General features: G+C 35.9%; 1 protein-coding gene across 4 annotated transcripts in view; it reads right to left on the bottom strand.

Moving 5' to 3' along the window:
* LOC117416819 (tenascin-R-like) overlaps positions 1-16,069 on the bottom strand; it is a 117,904-nt gene that overhangs the window by 84,793 nt on the left and 17,042 nt on the right. For all 4 annotated transcript variants that reach the window (XM_034028220.3, XM_034028225.3, XM_034028224.3 and 1 more), the window contains exon 2: positions 1,170-1,223. The gene's annotated coding sequence lies outside the window, so the exon portion shown is untranslated. The remainder of the gene's footprint in view (positions 1-1,169; positions 1,224-16,069) is intronic.

The raw sequence follows: 16,069 nt of genomic DNA, 5'->3' as shown, positions 1-16,069 counted from the left end.
TTTGTCTGCCATGTTGCTTTGTTGTATGAAGAGAGGAAGCGTTTTCAGTGTGATGATATCATTTTTAGAGGGTCAAACTTTTGACCGAAAGCAGCATACGGGGGGCAATAGTTGGATCTATTTTTAGTCATGTGATGAAGTTTTAACAAATCACATGCCAGAATTTCTAAGGACTGATTCATATATATAAAAGAAAAACATTTTAAAAAGGAAAACTGCTGTGGACCATATATACTCAAGAAGGCATTCATGCACAGCAAAGTTTTTTCCCGGGTTGAGAATCATGTTTCAATGTCTTCCAATCTTTAGTATTAAATAACTGTGTTTAAGTTAACTATGTAGTATGATCTGTAACATATAGCAAAATATAATGCTGTATTCTAAAGTGTTTTAATATATTGCTGTTTGAGTTTAATTATTGTATAATTACACTATGTATGGAGTAACAATTTATTCTAAAACCATTTTCAATTAATGAATGGTATGATTGTCATCTGTAACTTTAAATAATGTCTATGGCTATTATCCCATTATCTATCATATATGATAAAGCTGTTTTTTTAATTGACAATTTCTGTAACACCTGATGAAGACACACTATGTGTCGAAACATGTTGTGTTTGTTTTTTGTTTTGTTTCAATAATAAATCAACGTTTTTTTTAAACAAAATGTAAGAGGAATCTGATGTATAATATTAACGGTCAAGTCTTATAGATGAAGAGATTTTTGAGTGTGTGACCAACTTCGTCTCTACGAACGGCATCGAGCAAAGCGCACATGGTTGATTTGTCATTGCTGTTCACTATTTTTATAACTCTGTATATATATATATACACATACAGTCAACTCTGCATAATTGCATGGGCTCAGGATGAGTGTGAGGATATGCTCATAACCGGAGTATGCACTATACGCTCAATGCAAACAACAATCACCTGTAAAAGACAGGATTGCTTTGCAATTGAACTATTTAAAAAAATCAATAATAATAATAATAATAATAATAATAATAATAATAATAATAATAATAATAATAATAATAATAATATACTTTTTGACTTTGCTAAATAGTTTTCTCTTGGTGTAATTGTTGAAAAAAAGTAATGCAAAAATGTTATTTTCTAGAACTACAAAACTAAAAATGAAGGTTTACTTAAGTTGAACTTACTTTTAGACATAACCTGCAGAAGGTCTTCAGTAGCTTTGGTGCATTTCAGATATCCTGCAATAAAAGGAACATTGTTAATATCAGATTCCCTACCATCTTAGTGGTGTAACTTATTTTACCATCGCATCATGGTGTTTTAAAGTGAGTTTATTGTAACCTATTTACCCATTGCGTCACGGTGTTTTAAAGTGAGTTTATTGTAACCTATTTACCCATTGCGTCACAGTGTTTTAAAGTGAGTTTATTGTAACCTATTTACCCATTGCATCATGGTGTTTTAAAGTGAGCTTATTTACATAAAGTTTATAATGCACTCCATCTTGTGTCTTCAGTGTATCAGTGTATTAGCAGAAAGGCTATATTTTTAAAAATACAGGTATTGATTTTCATGAGGCCTAAAATGAAAATTGCATGGCTCTGTGTGGGTAATGTATAAAAATAATCAATTTATGAGGAAAATCATGTATTTAATTTGTTTTCATTACAGAACCCTAATCTATCATCTAAGATAACATTCAGCTATTTGGAATTACTGCATGAATTGCATTCTTATTTCTAAAGGCACATTCACAGATTGTTTTTTTAATTTTCTTTCACACATGGTAAGAAAATACTTTAGAAGGAATGAGCTCCTTAAAATGGCCCAGCTTTGGTTTCAATCTCCATAGGTATCATCCTAACATACTGTATGTCAGTGCCAATGTTTGGGAATTCTTATTAAAATGCAACCAGTTACATATACAGTATACAGTGCAGTACATTTGGGAAGACAAACAATACGACTATTCGTCCATTTGACATGGAATAGATCTAACAAATATTCTGATCACAAAAAAATGTACACAGAAACTACAATGCAACCAAACTCACTTTTAATGTGTGTGGATATCATTCATACAAGAGACTTTTTGTTTGCTTGTTTCTATGGTGTCTTTCACTTCTCACTGCAAATGATTAGCTACAGTCCAGTGATATTGTCTGTATTTTCTCTAGCAGTGATCAGGGACATATAGTATTCTGCTGATTTAGCTATCTGTTTTATTTTTAAAATATCACAGAGATAAAGTAGCAACAGAGTGTCTCACTATAACAAAGCGATACTGTAATGATGTGGTTTTCAGTCCTGGCACTGCACTAAAAGTTACAATTAGATGATTTAGTTTCTGGTTCACAAACTTGCTGGTTAATCCTCTTTCCTTTGATAATAATGACTATGAGTAGGAGGAAAGCCAGAGTACTCTATTTATTATTATTATTATTATTATTATTATTATTATTATTATTATTATTATTATTATTATTATAGATTTTTTTGAATAGTTAAATTGCAAAGCAATCCTCTCTTTTACAGGTGATTGTTGATCAACACACATTCAAAACAATTGATCTGTGTGCATCCATTTTAAAGGTTATAAGTCACCATTAACATGCAGATTAGTTGGAAATGGGTCTTGATTAACTAAAAAGTTTATTTTCCGATTACAAATGTAAAGGAATTGATTTAAATATTAACCTTACATTCCCTGTTTGCAATACAAACACGTACGACATCTCTAAAAACTTGTTGTAATATATTCCTTGATGACATAAAAATGTCATCAAGGAATTTGTTCAGTGTAAAAAAAAAAAAAATAATAATATTGTATCTTATTACAATATTGATTTGATGGTTTTTTCTACTAATACACAAATACACCCACTAATCCATATTGCTTCTCAGGCCCCAACAAAGTTAAGAATCCAAAAGTCACTATAGGTACCAATCCCAGACATCTTGATATTGTTCATAACCTTTGAGTTGGATAGCATGTCTAGCCAACTGATACAAAAGCTCATATTACACAAGGCTCTCGTTCCAGGGGAGAAAGTTGGGTGGCAGGAGCCGTCTCAAAAACTAGTTCTACAGGTCATTATTTTTCTCAATTACAAGAAGTCGTGCACACTGAATTTTAACAACTATTTGGCTATGTTATCATTTCCCCACACCTGCCTTTGACTAAGAGAAGTATACTACTCAGAGCTGAACAATTATGTCATCTCCTGATTCACTGAAGCTAAAAAAAACTAATTTCCAGCTCAAGTGATGTCTGTTCTGCTTTATGGCCAAACAAGCCACAAGGTCAAGGCAAGAAATTACCTATTTCTATTCCTTTTCCTATTACTATTCTGAAAAACCTTAGAGTATTCTTCCTGACAAAAAGCAGTGTAGTTGAGTAATTACAGATCACGTGTGATAATAAGTGTAAGCCATTACCAAACCAATTTTTGTCAATACTTGATAAAAAATAGCATTACACCTGTATTGGGTACAGATAACCAAACTAGCCACTCAATGTAGGTCTTAGAAAAAAAAAGATATATTCAAGGATAATCCAGTCTAATTGACTTCTTTGTAGTTTTAAATCAATGTCTTGTTTCTATTGTGTGTTATTCACATATTGGTTTAAAATCGAAAGTAAATGAATGTCCCTGTTGGAAGTGACAAGGTTTATTGAGATTTTTTTTTCTTCCTATAGGTAGCTCTTTTTCATGGGATGATAGGATTGCTCCCTGTCATCAGTCTTACACTCTGTCATGTTATAGCTGATTGTCACAGACAGCATAAAAGCAAGCTTTACCGAAAGGCCAAACTACACAACTGTGGGCATCAGATTATTCCAGATGGGTAGGCTCAGCAATCCAGGCCTGTTAATAAAGGTCATTTTTGTGAACCAAAGGTGTAAACTGTGTATTGTATGACTGCATTTCACTTTTTAGATGTGTCACATAAACCTGTTATTCACCAAAATAGTCTGTATCATTTAACTGCCCTAGTTCCCAAGCAGACCACGCTTGATCCATCTAGTTCAAGCAAACAAAATCATACATTGCAAGAAGTCTTAATTAATAATTGATATTACATGTTTGAGAGAATCAGAGCTTTTACCTGCCCACAAAACTTGTGGTTTGGAAGGGCTGTAAGTCCACACTGACTGTGTAACATATTAAGAACCTCTGACATTTAAAAAAACTAAAGAAGTTATTTGAGGTCTACATTGAGACAGGAACAATGCATAATTAGTTGGTGTACCTGTCATTTATTGATTCATTTAAGCAGCTGGGTTGTATTTCCTGCAGAATCCTTGCAACAGCATATTTAAATCCTACTTAGAAATAATGGCTTTGGGGACTGAATATTTCTTCTCGATACCTGAGACACTTCTGTAAATGAGGCAAACACCACAGGCAGTAGAAGTCTATTGAGCAAGTCAGAATTAATAAATGCTAAGCCCTTACATCACTGAATAACATTGAAATAGACTGACTTTCAGACACAGCTCAAAATACATTTCTATTTTTTTTTCAGTTTCATTTCTTTTTAAGCTGTAAACTGTGCATGTACTTCATGTACCTACTGTAAAGCATTAAAGGGTAACAACAAATGCTGGTAACCTGTTGACACAGAGATACTTACAACCTGTTACAAAAAGGACATTGTGTCTATATTTGTATGAGCTAATTGGCTTTTGCGCTCCCAAGGTTGGGGAGGTGGGATCCGGCTAAGACTGTTTCTCCTCATTGCTCTGCAGCGACCCCTGCAGGCCAGGCGCCGAATAAGCTTGGGGACGGAGATTTGCTGGGCTGGTCTTTGTCCTCCAGAGGCCGGTAGCCTGCAAACATCCACTGCTGAGTTCCTGGGTGTAAAAAGACACTGATTGGCTTGATCGGAGGACACTCACTGAGCATCGGGTCCCTGAGCTGTGTTGGGAAACGCCACGGTGAAGGAGAAAAAAAAAAATCCAAATTGGGAGAAAATCAGAGGTAAAAATAACTGGAGATTCTACATTTTATATAAAAAGAAGAAATCTTTGACTTGAGTTAGGCATCCGCAGGCATCTACAGACATTAAACTCTACTGCAGTTCTACATAGATGTCCTGGTTTTGAGTAAAAAAGCTTATCTAGAACAACCTTGCGTCACAGACAATTACCTAAAAAACAGGGTGAGTATCAAATAGGTTTTCTGAGCACAGCCTAAATCATTATGAATGGATTTTCACAAAGCTTGCTAAACTCTAGGAAAGCAAACATGCTAATGCAATCTCCCTCAGACTTGGAAGAAATGAGAACTAGCTTATCGAATGGTTACTTGTAAATGGGTATTTTCTTTCTCCTGTAAATCAATGAAAAAGGAATAAAGGCAAAATGGCTAATAATAAAATGTACACTTATTGATTTTTTTTCTCTCCCCTCCAAAATGTCTGTCAAAGCATGGCATGCCCTCTTTTACCAAGTGAAACACAACCCATGAAGCTGTCAGAGCTATTTCACACCAGATGTACTGACTAAACACTGTTCAAAAGATTTGCTTTGAGTTAAATAGAATTTTTAAAAAAAGGCGAACAACACCAGGATTCAGCATTTTATGGGAGTCATCCATCACTCTCCTTTGTTTGATGGTGGAGCTAGGCTTCGGGCTAGTGTTTCACTTGAGGAATAAATGCCAAATATATTGCTCTTATTTTTTTCTCTTTTTGAGTTTATAAAATGTATATACAAGTTAAAAGTAACTTCGTTTCTATGTATTTTTTAGGATGTGGTAAGGAACTAAGGGTTCTAAATTCTCCTGACCGTTTTTGAGAAATAAAGGTGTGATAACAAAAATTTTAACAAACATTGGCAGAGGTACTTTTTTGAATGCTTTAAAATATACAGCATAATGATGCTCTAAGAGACATAAGTAGAACCACTCAGGATAGAAATAGGGTTGCCAACCATCCAGGACTGGCTGGGAGTCTACCGGAATCGGCATCGATCTCCCAGTGACTATTGAAAGAAATCTGGGATATTTTAATAGGATATTTTAAGAAAAAAAATTAATTTAATGAATGCACATAATTCATACAGAAGTTAATTCATTGTTAAAACATAATGGTGTCATGTGATTGTTCTTTTCTTTCCCTTGACAGCGTAATGACGTAATACGTAATGTAAACCGGTAGCACTACCATCGCGCGCACGTACGCTCATGAACGTTGCCATTGCCGAGCGCTAGAAACATTCCAACAGCTATTTAGTTAACAGTTAAAAAAAAATCATGAATGGTTGTGAGGGGCATTCGAACAGTAGCACAGTGAAAAAGAAAAAAAGTATTTTTGCTGTTTTAACGACAAATGGTGCAAAGAAAATGAATTCAAAAATTGGCTTCACAAAATTTTATGTCGTCAAGGGTTTTCGGTGGAAGGGGAAGAGAAGCGCTGACCAGCCACGCAGAGAGCACAAAACACAAGGAATCAGAGAAACAGAAAAGAACGCCACAAATCACATCGTTTTTTTACCAAAAGAGACTCATCCCAAGAAAATCTGGTGACCGTGGCTGAAGTGGGGCAAGTTTACCACAGTATTTCGCACCATTTAAGTTATGCAAGCCAAGACTGTGCAAATACAATGCTTTCAAGAATTTTACCTTATTCTGAAATTGCGAGAAAAATGTCTTGTGGATGGACGAAAGCAACCAGTATAACAGAGAAAGTGATTTGGCACCAAAATCGCAAGAACTTTTGCTTAAGGACTTGGATTGTGCACAGTTTTTTTCATTAAGCATGGCTTGCTTGAGTTTTACAATGACAATGACAAGACAAGTAAGGTGAATGGTCTCAGCATTAACAATGTGTCTTCTTATGTGGCTGACAATGCCTCTGTGAACTTTGGGAAACACAGGTCAATGTATCTGAAACTCAAACAGCTTAATAACCGACTGATACAAGTGGGGTGCAAATATCATGTAATCCACAATTGCCACAAAAATGGGATGAGAGCATTGAGTTTTGATGTAGAAACACTCGTCCTCAAAGTATACAGCGAGTTTTCCTCCTCGGCCAAGAAGACATAGTCTCTTATGTCCTTTTTCGAGTTTGTTGAAATGGAATACAAAGATGTGCTTCGGTGCGTACCAACAAGGTGGCTGTCACTTCTGCCCGCTATTGAATGAGCACTACAAAGCTGGCCAGCATTGAAGGCATACTTCTGTCAGAGGGGGAAGAAGAAGAATGTGTCAAGATTATGTGGGAAGCATTGTGTGAGGAAGAAGATGAGTCTCTCCCTCTTTGATATGTTTACGTTTTGCACGATGCTGTGAAAAAACTGGAAAGTACCAATGTCAGCTGCACAGAACTGCACGGTGTCATGGAAGGCCTCCGTTCAAAACTAAAGAGAAGAAGATAGGACAAATTATATGGAAGATCAGTCCAAGTCACTTTGGGCAACATCTCTCCATCTGATTCAGAGAGGAAACGGATAAGACATTGTCGCGGTGCATTGAATACCTGGAGAAATGGTATGATTTCGAAACATCGGTTTTCAAACAAATGGCAGTGCTCTCACTTGACAACGACGTGAAATGGTCCGATTTTGAGACTCTTGTTACAGCACTCTGCATCAAGATTGACATTGACAAGCTGTATGATGACTACTGTGTTTTACAGCAATCAAGAGAAGAAATTGTCTCAAAGGAGCAGTAAATAGATCAGAGATGGTTGGAGGTTTTCAGACAAATGCCAGTGAGTGGTGACAGACAAATGTTGAAATTGGTCTATTTTGCACTTTCCATTCCTGTATCCAATGCCTACTGTTTTCAGTTTAATGGCACAACTGTGGAGCAAGGACAGAAACAGACTGAGTGATAGCGTTGTGAAAGCAGAGCTGCAGGTGCAATTGAACTTCAATATGTCCTGTGCAGACTTTCATGAGTTCTTAAAAAAGAACCTGGAGTTGCTTAGAGCAGCAAGAGGCCAGCTGAAATACAGATTTCAAAGGAAGGAAGCCGAGGGCAACGACATTCCGCAGGTGACCCAGCTTTAAGGTAAAAACAACATAACATTTAATTATAATTAATTAAGCATTTAAGTATGAAGGTTTAACATAAAACTATTCATTGTTGTTGCTCTGTAGCTAGCAAACTAATTCTCAAAAAGATGGGTAAACATGTAGAAATCCTATCTCGGTTTGAAATAAAGTTATCATATCGACAATAACGTTAGCTAACCAATACATTATTGAGCTAACCTAGTTTTTCAATATTTCTTATTCAGGATTCGTAGTGGTGGTATATAGTTATATATATTTTTTTAATCAATGACACTCCTTACACCCACACACAATAAAATGATGGCTTGATATTGTGAACGGGTTGAACAGTACAATTAATGACATTGCCATGTTGGAAAAAAAAAATCTCCCGGAATAGCTTCAGTCAGAGTTGGCAACCCTAGATAGACAGGAAATAGATAAGACAGTAGGGTAAAATAATAGGTGTGGGTAGTCGCTGACTGACAGGAGACAAACTGTAGCGAGACTGGGGTTTTTCATTGAGACACAACACAAACGCCTCATGTGACGCTACACACAGCTGTCTGGGATGTTGATTTCTTAATTCCATTGCTCCGATCCCGGTTAAAACGCAGAGGAATTTAGCTTTTATAGGTCTGATGGTCCAGACCACAGGGCTGGTGCATATTTGGGACCTGTTTCTACATGATGCTCCACTGGAACATGCACCCACAGCTGGGTAAGGATCAGCAGCTTTTCCAAACGACCTAACACAGCAGGTAGGATCGTTAGGTTCTAAGTTCTTCAACACATATTTAAACAAAATGAACACAATTATTCACGTGCAGGGCTTCAGTCCTGTTACAGACATCTAATATTGAATCAAATCCATTCACCTCTAATGAATAACTGCTGGTATCAATCAAAGGAAAAACACATCACAGATATTATCAGTCTCATTTGGAGACATGTGTCAGATCAGCATATATTTTCAAAGTGTCAGCCTAAACAGTGACCCTTATGTAATCTAATAAACCATAATACATTAACGTCGTAAGTTCAATACAGTAATTGGAGAAAACCTTGTAATTAAAATTTAAATTATTATTGACGTGACCTTTGAGCTCCAGAGTGAGCTTTGAATAAACTAAAGCATTTTGTTTGCTTGGCTGACCCTTTTTTTTTGTTTGCGATCTGTCAATATTAAAAATAATTTTGTCCCTCTCAGTTAACAAAAACACTTAGTTTGTGAGCAGTCCAATACAATTTCCAACGTGTCTTTTCTTGCATGAAAAACAATTAACTGATTTCTATGCTTTTGTGACACAATAGCCATTGTTTAATATTTTGCTAACTGAATTAAGGCAAAACAAAAACACTATATTCGAATGCATTAAAGCCAGAGTCCAATGTAGTAAAGACAGAATAGAGCTTAATTAAGGGTGAAGCATGGTAACGCTTCACTGCTCTATGGAAAAATGACACCACAATCTGGGGCATGTGTGTTGCTTTTTCTATACTTCAGCTGTGTGGTACAGCTTGTGAAGTCTTGAGGTTAGGCTGTTGTTTATTACCTAGCAGGCATTTTCCATCTCACCAGACAAGTAAGTATCCCCACAGCTAACAATTAGTTATTTTCAACATTCGTCCCTGAAGTGGAGTATCAATACTTTTTAATGTACAGTGACAGAAACAGCTGTAGAACTGTCATATCACAACAAGTAAAGCTATCTGTCACAACTGACTCAAGGCCTGCAGTACACTGCATGAATACATTCCACACAGGCAGTTTGTTGTTGGAGAAAGGGCATAGGAGCAAAGAGATCATGAGTTCACATTCCAACACAGACTTATTCACTGTATGACAGAGGAAGGTCATTGAATCAACCTCTTTGTGATTTAGTCTTCCCATCATAAATAAAGCTGCTACGCTGAGTAAATCCTTTCTAAAATAGAAATATGATATAGATTTTGGCGTAAGTTTACTAAAGTGTTGCACCTGTCGCAAATGTCACAAACCAGTTGCAAACGAGTTGGGTGAAATGTACTAGACTGCAATGTTATTTGCGACTCTTTAGGGAATGCTTTGTGGCAGCAGTTTCTGTTTCTGCAACAAATATTTCAATTAGTATATTGCGGCTCTTTTCATTAACATGTTTTCTTTTATTACCTACGACAAAATGTTTACTTTGCTAAGTGTCGCAACTAAAATGCAAATTGCGGTATGTTTGTGCTGTGACTGGCCGATCTTAGTACACCTATTCCATTGTCTTTTAATATACTGCTTTTTCACACTACAATTTACTTGCACACAAAATGTAAGAAGCTTTGCTAGCATGGCAAACTATGTACAGTATATGTATTTACTGTAAAAGAAAAACACAATGAAACCTTTCCAAATTCAAACTGGGGGGCAGCCAGGCAAAAATGTCCAATGTTTGTATAAAACATACATTCTTTCATTCTGGAATGAACTGCAACACGTTTTTCTGCAATCCATTTAAAATTAGATTTGTAAAAATCTAATTTAGATTAATTTACAGTACTATGTGGTCAAAGAGAGTAAGGCTATGTGACAAGCATCCCCAATGCACACACCCTTGGTATGATTTAACAACAACTAACCAATAGAGACCTGGAAGTCAATCACCTCTGTTTTCCATCCGTAATTGAACTTGTCAACCTCAATTATTGTGCCAGGACCAATTTCAATCAGGGCAGCTACATTGAAACTAACATTCAAGGAATGCTATCATCAAGGTATGGAGTGTTTCTCACCCTGTGCCCTGAAGGATGTCTTACTTACATGTAGAGATGCTTCTTTTCCTGACAATATAAAATATCAGGGTGTGTAGGTCCAACATGGTCATTCAGGCCAAGCTGGTAAACATTCCAGGAAAATGAGTTTTGAAAACTAGTGTTTAACACAGAGTAAAGTCAATTTGGGTCCAATGAGACCTCACTAGCAAGTGCACTCCCAGTGAAATCATAATTAATTAAGCAAGGCAAAACAAAATGGTGTTGATGACTAAAAGAAGGTGGGAAGGTATTATGTTATGTAATTTGGAGAGTATGGCTGATGCAGTATTAAGATCACTGCATTTGGAGCAAACACAGACAGAAGGATAGAAAAAGGTTGTCTCTGTCTCTCTCACTTTCTCACCACCAACCTCCTTCGTTATTGATTCTGATTCACAGCTCCACCTGTCTAACTCGCTCCTGCTGTCCGGCCAATTTGAAGAGCAGGACACTGTAGCTCTTCTCTTATTCATCCTATGAACACTGCATGGCTCTCCATGATGAGAGAAGGTATTTTTTAGCAGATCGATACTTTACCTTTGCAGGGGGAAATGCTTCTGACCTATTCAAGTGCTACAATAATGTAAACAAAGTGTGCTTCTTGGGTGACATTTAGACATGAAACTAGCTGTCTGTTTTTTTTTAAGTATTGAATTTAAGTGTAACTGTCTGAACTATAAGACCCTGACTAATAAAAGTGAATGAGGCTTAAATGTAGAACATGAATTCACAACAATGGAGAGCAAAGCCAATTTTTTGTGTATATGTTCTATTCATTATATGTTTTGCCCATTAAGTTGGTAATATATATATATATATAAATAATATATATATATATATATATATATATATATATATATATATATATATATATATATATATATATATATATATATATATATATATACAGTGCCTATAGAAAGTCTACACCCCCTTTCAAAATTTTCACCTTTTGTTGCCTTATAGCCTGGAATTAAAATGCATTAATTTTTTTTTTTCATTTATCTACACATCCTACCCCACAACTTCCAAGTGAAAAAAATATTCTAGAAATTTGTAGAAAATTAATTAAAAATAAAAACTGAAATAGCTTGGTTGGATAAGTGTCCACCCCCCTTGTAATAGCAATTATAAATTAGCTCAGGTGTAACCAATCGCCTTCAAAATCACACACCAAGTTAAGTGGACTCCACCTGTGTTAAACTGTAGTGATTCACATGATTTCAGGATAAATTCAGCAGTTCCTGTTGGTTCCCTCTGCTGGGTAGTGCATTTCAAAGCAAAGACTCAACCATGAGCACCAAGGCGCTTTCAAAAGAACTCCGCGACAAAGTTGTTGAAAGGCACAGATAATGGGATAGGTATAAAAAAATATCAAAGGCCTTGAATATCCCTTGGAGCATGGTCAAGACGATTATTAAGAAGTGGAAGGTGTATGGCACCACCAAGACCCTGCCTAGGATCAGGTCGGCCCTCCAAACTGGATGACCGAGCAAGAAGGAGACAGATCAGAGAGGTTACCAAGAGGCTAATGGCAACTTTGCAAGAGCTACAGGCTTTTATGGCCAAGACTGATCAAAGTGTGCATGTGACAACAATTTCCCAAGCACTCCACAAATCTGGCCTGTATGGTAGGGTGGCAAGAAGGAAGCCATTACTCAAGAAAGCCCACCTTGAATCCCATTTGAAGCATGCAGAAAAACACTCAGCAGATTCTGTAGCCATGTGGCAAAAAGTTTTTGGAGACTTATCCAATTATGATCTTTCAGTTTTGTATTTTTAATATATAATTTTTTTCTCAATAAAAACTTTTTTCCCCTTAACAGTATGGAGTATGGTGTGTAGATAAGTGGAAAAAAAATCCTCATTTAAATGCATGAAACTCTGAGGCACTGACACAACAAAATGTGAAAAAAGTTCATGGACTTAGACTTTCTATAGGCACTGTATATATATATATATATATATATATATATATATATATATATATATATATATATATATATATATCAGGAAAAGGTGAAGAAAATTTCCTATTTCAAGGAACCGGCAGCAACGATACCAATTTCATGATTTTTTTTTTTTTTAATGAATTGGCAAATAGGTAGGGGTTTGGGATATGACAGCACATCATGACAAAGTGTTGGTTTGTTTATTGTTTATCAGTTTGCACAATAATACAGTTCTCTCGTGTGCTCAGGCATTATTATTTTTTTGCCTTACACCACATATATAATTATATAATTACTTTTCTATTGGATTAAATACAATTAATATGGAGTGGGTCATGTGATTGCGTGAGGAAACAGAAGTGTGGGGTAAACAGATGGGAAAGGAGAAGCATTGGCCACTTTTCAAAGCTCATACACAGATGTAATAAAGACCCCCTATTTTGTAATTTACATATTTTTTTTCTTGTTAGCACTCAGGGGTTTTGGTTGCAGCAAAGTGTGTTTACTATTTCTGAATGCCATCTTGTGCCGGTAGATAATGAAGAAGAGCAGAAATCAGCCAAATGCTGCTGGCAGGAGCACAGCTGTACCAAACAAAATTTTGAACTTGCACATGCCGCTCAGAAATCTTAAGGACATGCTGTAGACACTTTCTGCTATCGTGAGAATCAATTCCCTATTTTGAGAGATCCACAGAAAATTGTGCTAGATTTGAATACTTCCCTTAAAGTCATATACAGTACACAGACCCAAAGACCAATATGAATATTTATAGCTCACATTTTAACTACAGTGCTCCCGGTTTTATTTCTTCTTTGCCATCTGACTTACACATCACAAAATTCAGAAATATTGACAACAGTGAATTAGTGTACAATTTACTAGCAACTTAGACTAACTGTGAAGCAAATTTGTGAAATATCAAGGAGCACTGTATAGAATGTGGACACATACATGTTCAATACGAAAAAAATAGGCCAAATTTCCTTAGATTTAAAACAATACAGAATTGACAAAGCAAAAAGACACATGTTGTACTAATTCCTGCAAGCTCAAACTCCTTGTCTGTAACGATGCAAATTTTAATAAGATTCCCACAAACATTTGATAACCCAAACCACTGAAGCATAATTAATTACCTCCTTGTGTACTGCATTAATGTACTGTAAGTCAAATAAAAAGCTTAAATTTGACATATTTTCAATTTTTTTAAATAACTACTGTATTTATCAAGTGTGGAAGACCAGGGCGCCTAATATCGTTAATTTTCCTCAACTTACAACCCCGGCTTGTCCAATTAAACAGCAAGAAAAACTTGCAGCACCACCAGCAAAATGTAGAAAAGGTAAGCATCCATATGTTGCGCTATAATACATTTGCCAAGGGCAAGGGCAAAGTGATTTATTGTGTAATTTCATAGAATCCTTCACATTTACAAGCGCCCAGAGTCCCATCTTTATTAAAACTGAATGGCAGGGCAGTGCTTGTAGCTCATTGAAAGTCACTGCACGTTATGAGAAAAGCATTAGCTTTTCAGATCTCAATCCCTGTGGCTTTGACAGCCGTCTTCTTCAGTGATGGGGAGGGCTATTCTACAAAGTGGAGGAAAACAAGAACTTCTAGATTCATCAACACAATTCAAATTAATTTGAACATAAAAAAATCAACTTCTCTGAATTAGGGTGACCACCTTTTAAAAATGCAAAAATGGGACACCTGCCATTTCTTATGCTTGGGTATATTTACATATTTTGTTACATAAGTTTTTTTTTTTACTGTTTCCCCCGAAGAGCGGGGATGGGGTAAAATGTTATAAAATATTTGTGAGCTAGTTTTTCCTTTAAGCCTGTATTTCAAATAGGTTTATTTGTAGCTTTTATTGTTGTGGACTATTTGGCTGTCACTGTAGTTGCTGTTCTGTCTCGATGGCAGCGCGCTGTGTTTATTCATTTTTAAAAAGGGAAACTCAGGAAAGAACAGAAATGCAGCACTCTGACTTAAACACTTTACAGCATGTTGCTGCAGAGTCATTATCGGCATGAGATGAGATGTAGGTGTGGTTCAGTTGTGCGTACCATGTGAAAGGTATTTTGATTTACTGTTTTTCTGTGTTGTGTAAAATGTCCCCTCTTCGCTGGTTGTTACACGTGCACTTTACAAAATAAATGATTCCCATTAACGTGAACCTTGTTTAACCGTTAGAAATCTCACTGCCTATTTATAGGTGAATGATTGGCTTAAACAAGAACCTTGTAAACAATGTGTTGCTATTTTAGGCTTTTTACAATAAACAAACGTCTTTTAAAATGTATTTGGGTGACTTTCTTAGCGACCTTGTTCCTGCTATTTAATCTGTTTTCTGAATAAAAATATATCTCGCACTGAACTGCAGTAGACGGTCTACATTCTGATATTTGATGGAAGATAATACTATTATTATGGCTGTGTTACATGCGTTTATTTTTATAAATTTAAATATCAAAGGCTATCCACCAAACAGCCCTTACATGATAAATGAAACAATACAGTACGAATAAGCCAATAATAGTGAGAGAAAGAGCAACTGCCCCCCTTTTGTTTACTGTAACCTTGTAATTTATCATTGGTGCTTAGGAAGGTGATATTTAATCAGCCAAATGTCATTCAGGTATTTAAGGTAATGGATTTAATAGTTTTGAGGTGCTGTACAGTAGCAAGCAGCATTGCTTGTGCACATCCAAACTATGTTAGCAAAAAGAAAAAAACTGTGCAACCTATCTTTCAGTCTGCTAAGCAAAGCCGATTGTGTAAGGTGAGATCCGCCCTCTATAACACTGCAGAAAAAACGATTTAAAAAAGTAATAATAACAAAAATTAAAAAATTAAAAAAACACATTAACAAGTGCTCTGGCTTTTCTATTCCGCACTACGTCATGGATCGTTATTGCTGTTACCTGTTTGACAATGTGGGCAATAATACTAACACTAGCAGTGCACTAAACTGGCAATTTTGAAAAGACCTTTGAAACAAACTTTTAAAGTTAAGTATTGGTCAAGTGTAAAAAGTTGTCAGAATGTTAACAGTGAAAAGAAAAATTACAGGTACATTATTTAAACAGTTGTAGCAACAAGTGGGGACGTGGAACAGTATTTTTTGGAACCCTGCTACTTACTCTTTAAAGGACTATCAGTCCAGTGACCTCTTTGACCCCTTGTTAAATCACCTGTCTATAATTATCACTTTTAGACTTCCCCATAGCAGGTTTGTCTGTATTTATTCTTCTCTTTGAATCATTGTGTAGCTTAAAATTACCAATTATCATCAATCACAATTTTCTCTCATAAATAGGCAAGAGGAAAGCTG

This window comes from Acipenser ruthenus, chromosome 12 (genome assembly GCF_902713425.1).
Source record: "Acipenser ruthenus chromosome 12, fAciRut3.2 maternal haplotype, whole genome shotgun sequence".
NCBI classification, from domain to species: domain Eukaryota; kingdom Metazoa; phylum Chordata; class Actinopteri; order Acipenseriformes; family Acipenseridae; genus Acipenser; species Acipenser ruthenus.
Note: the sequence above shows the minus strand (reverse complement) of the source record. Positions and strands in the feature narration are given on the sequence as shown.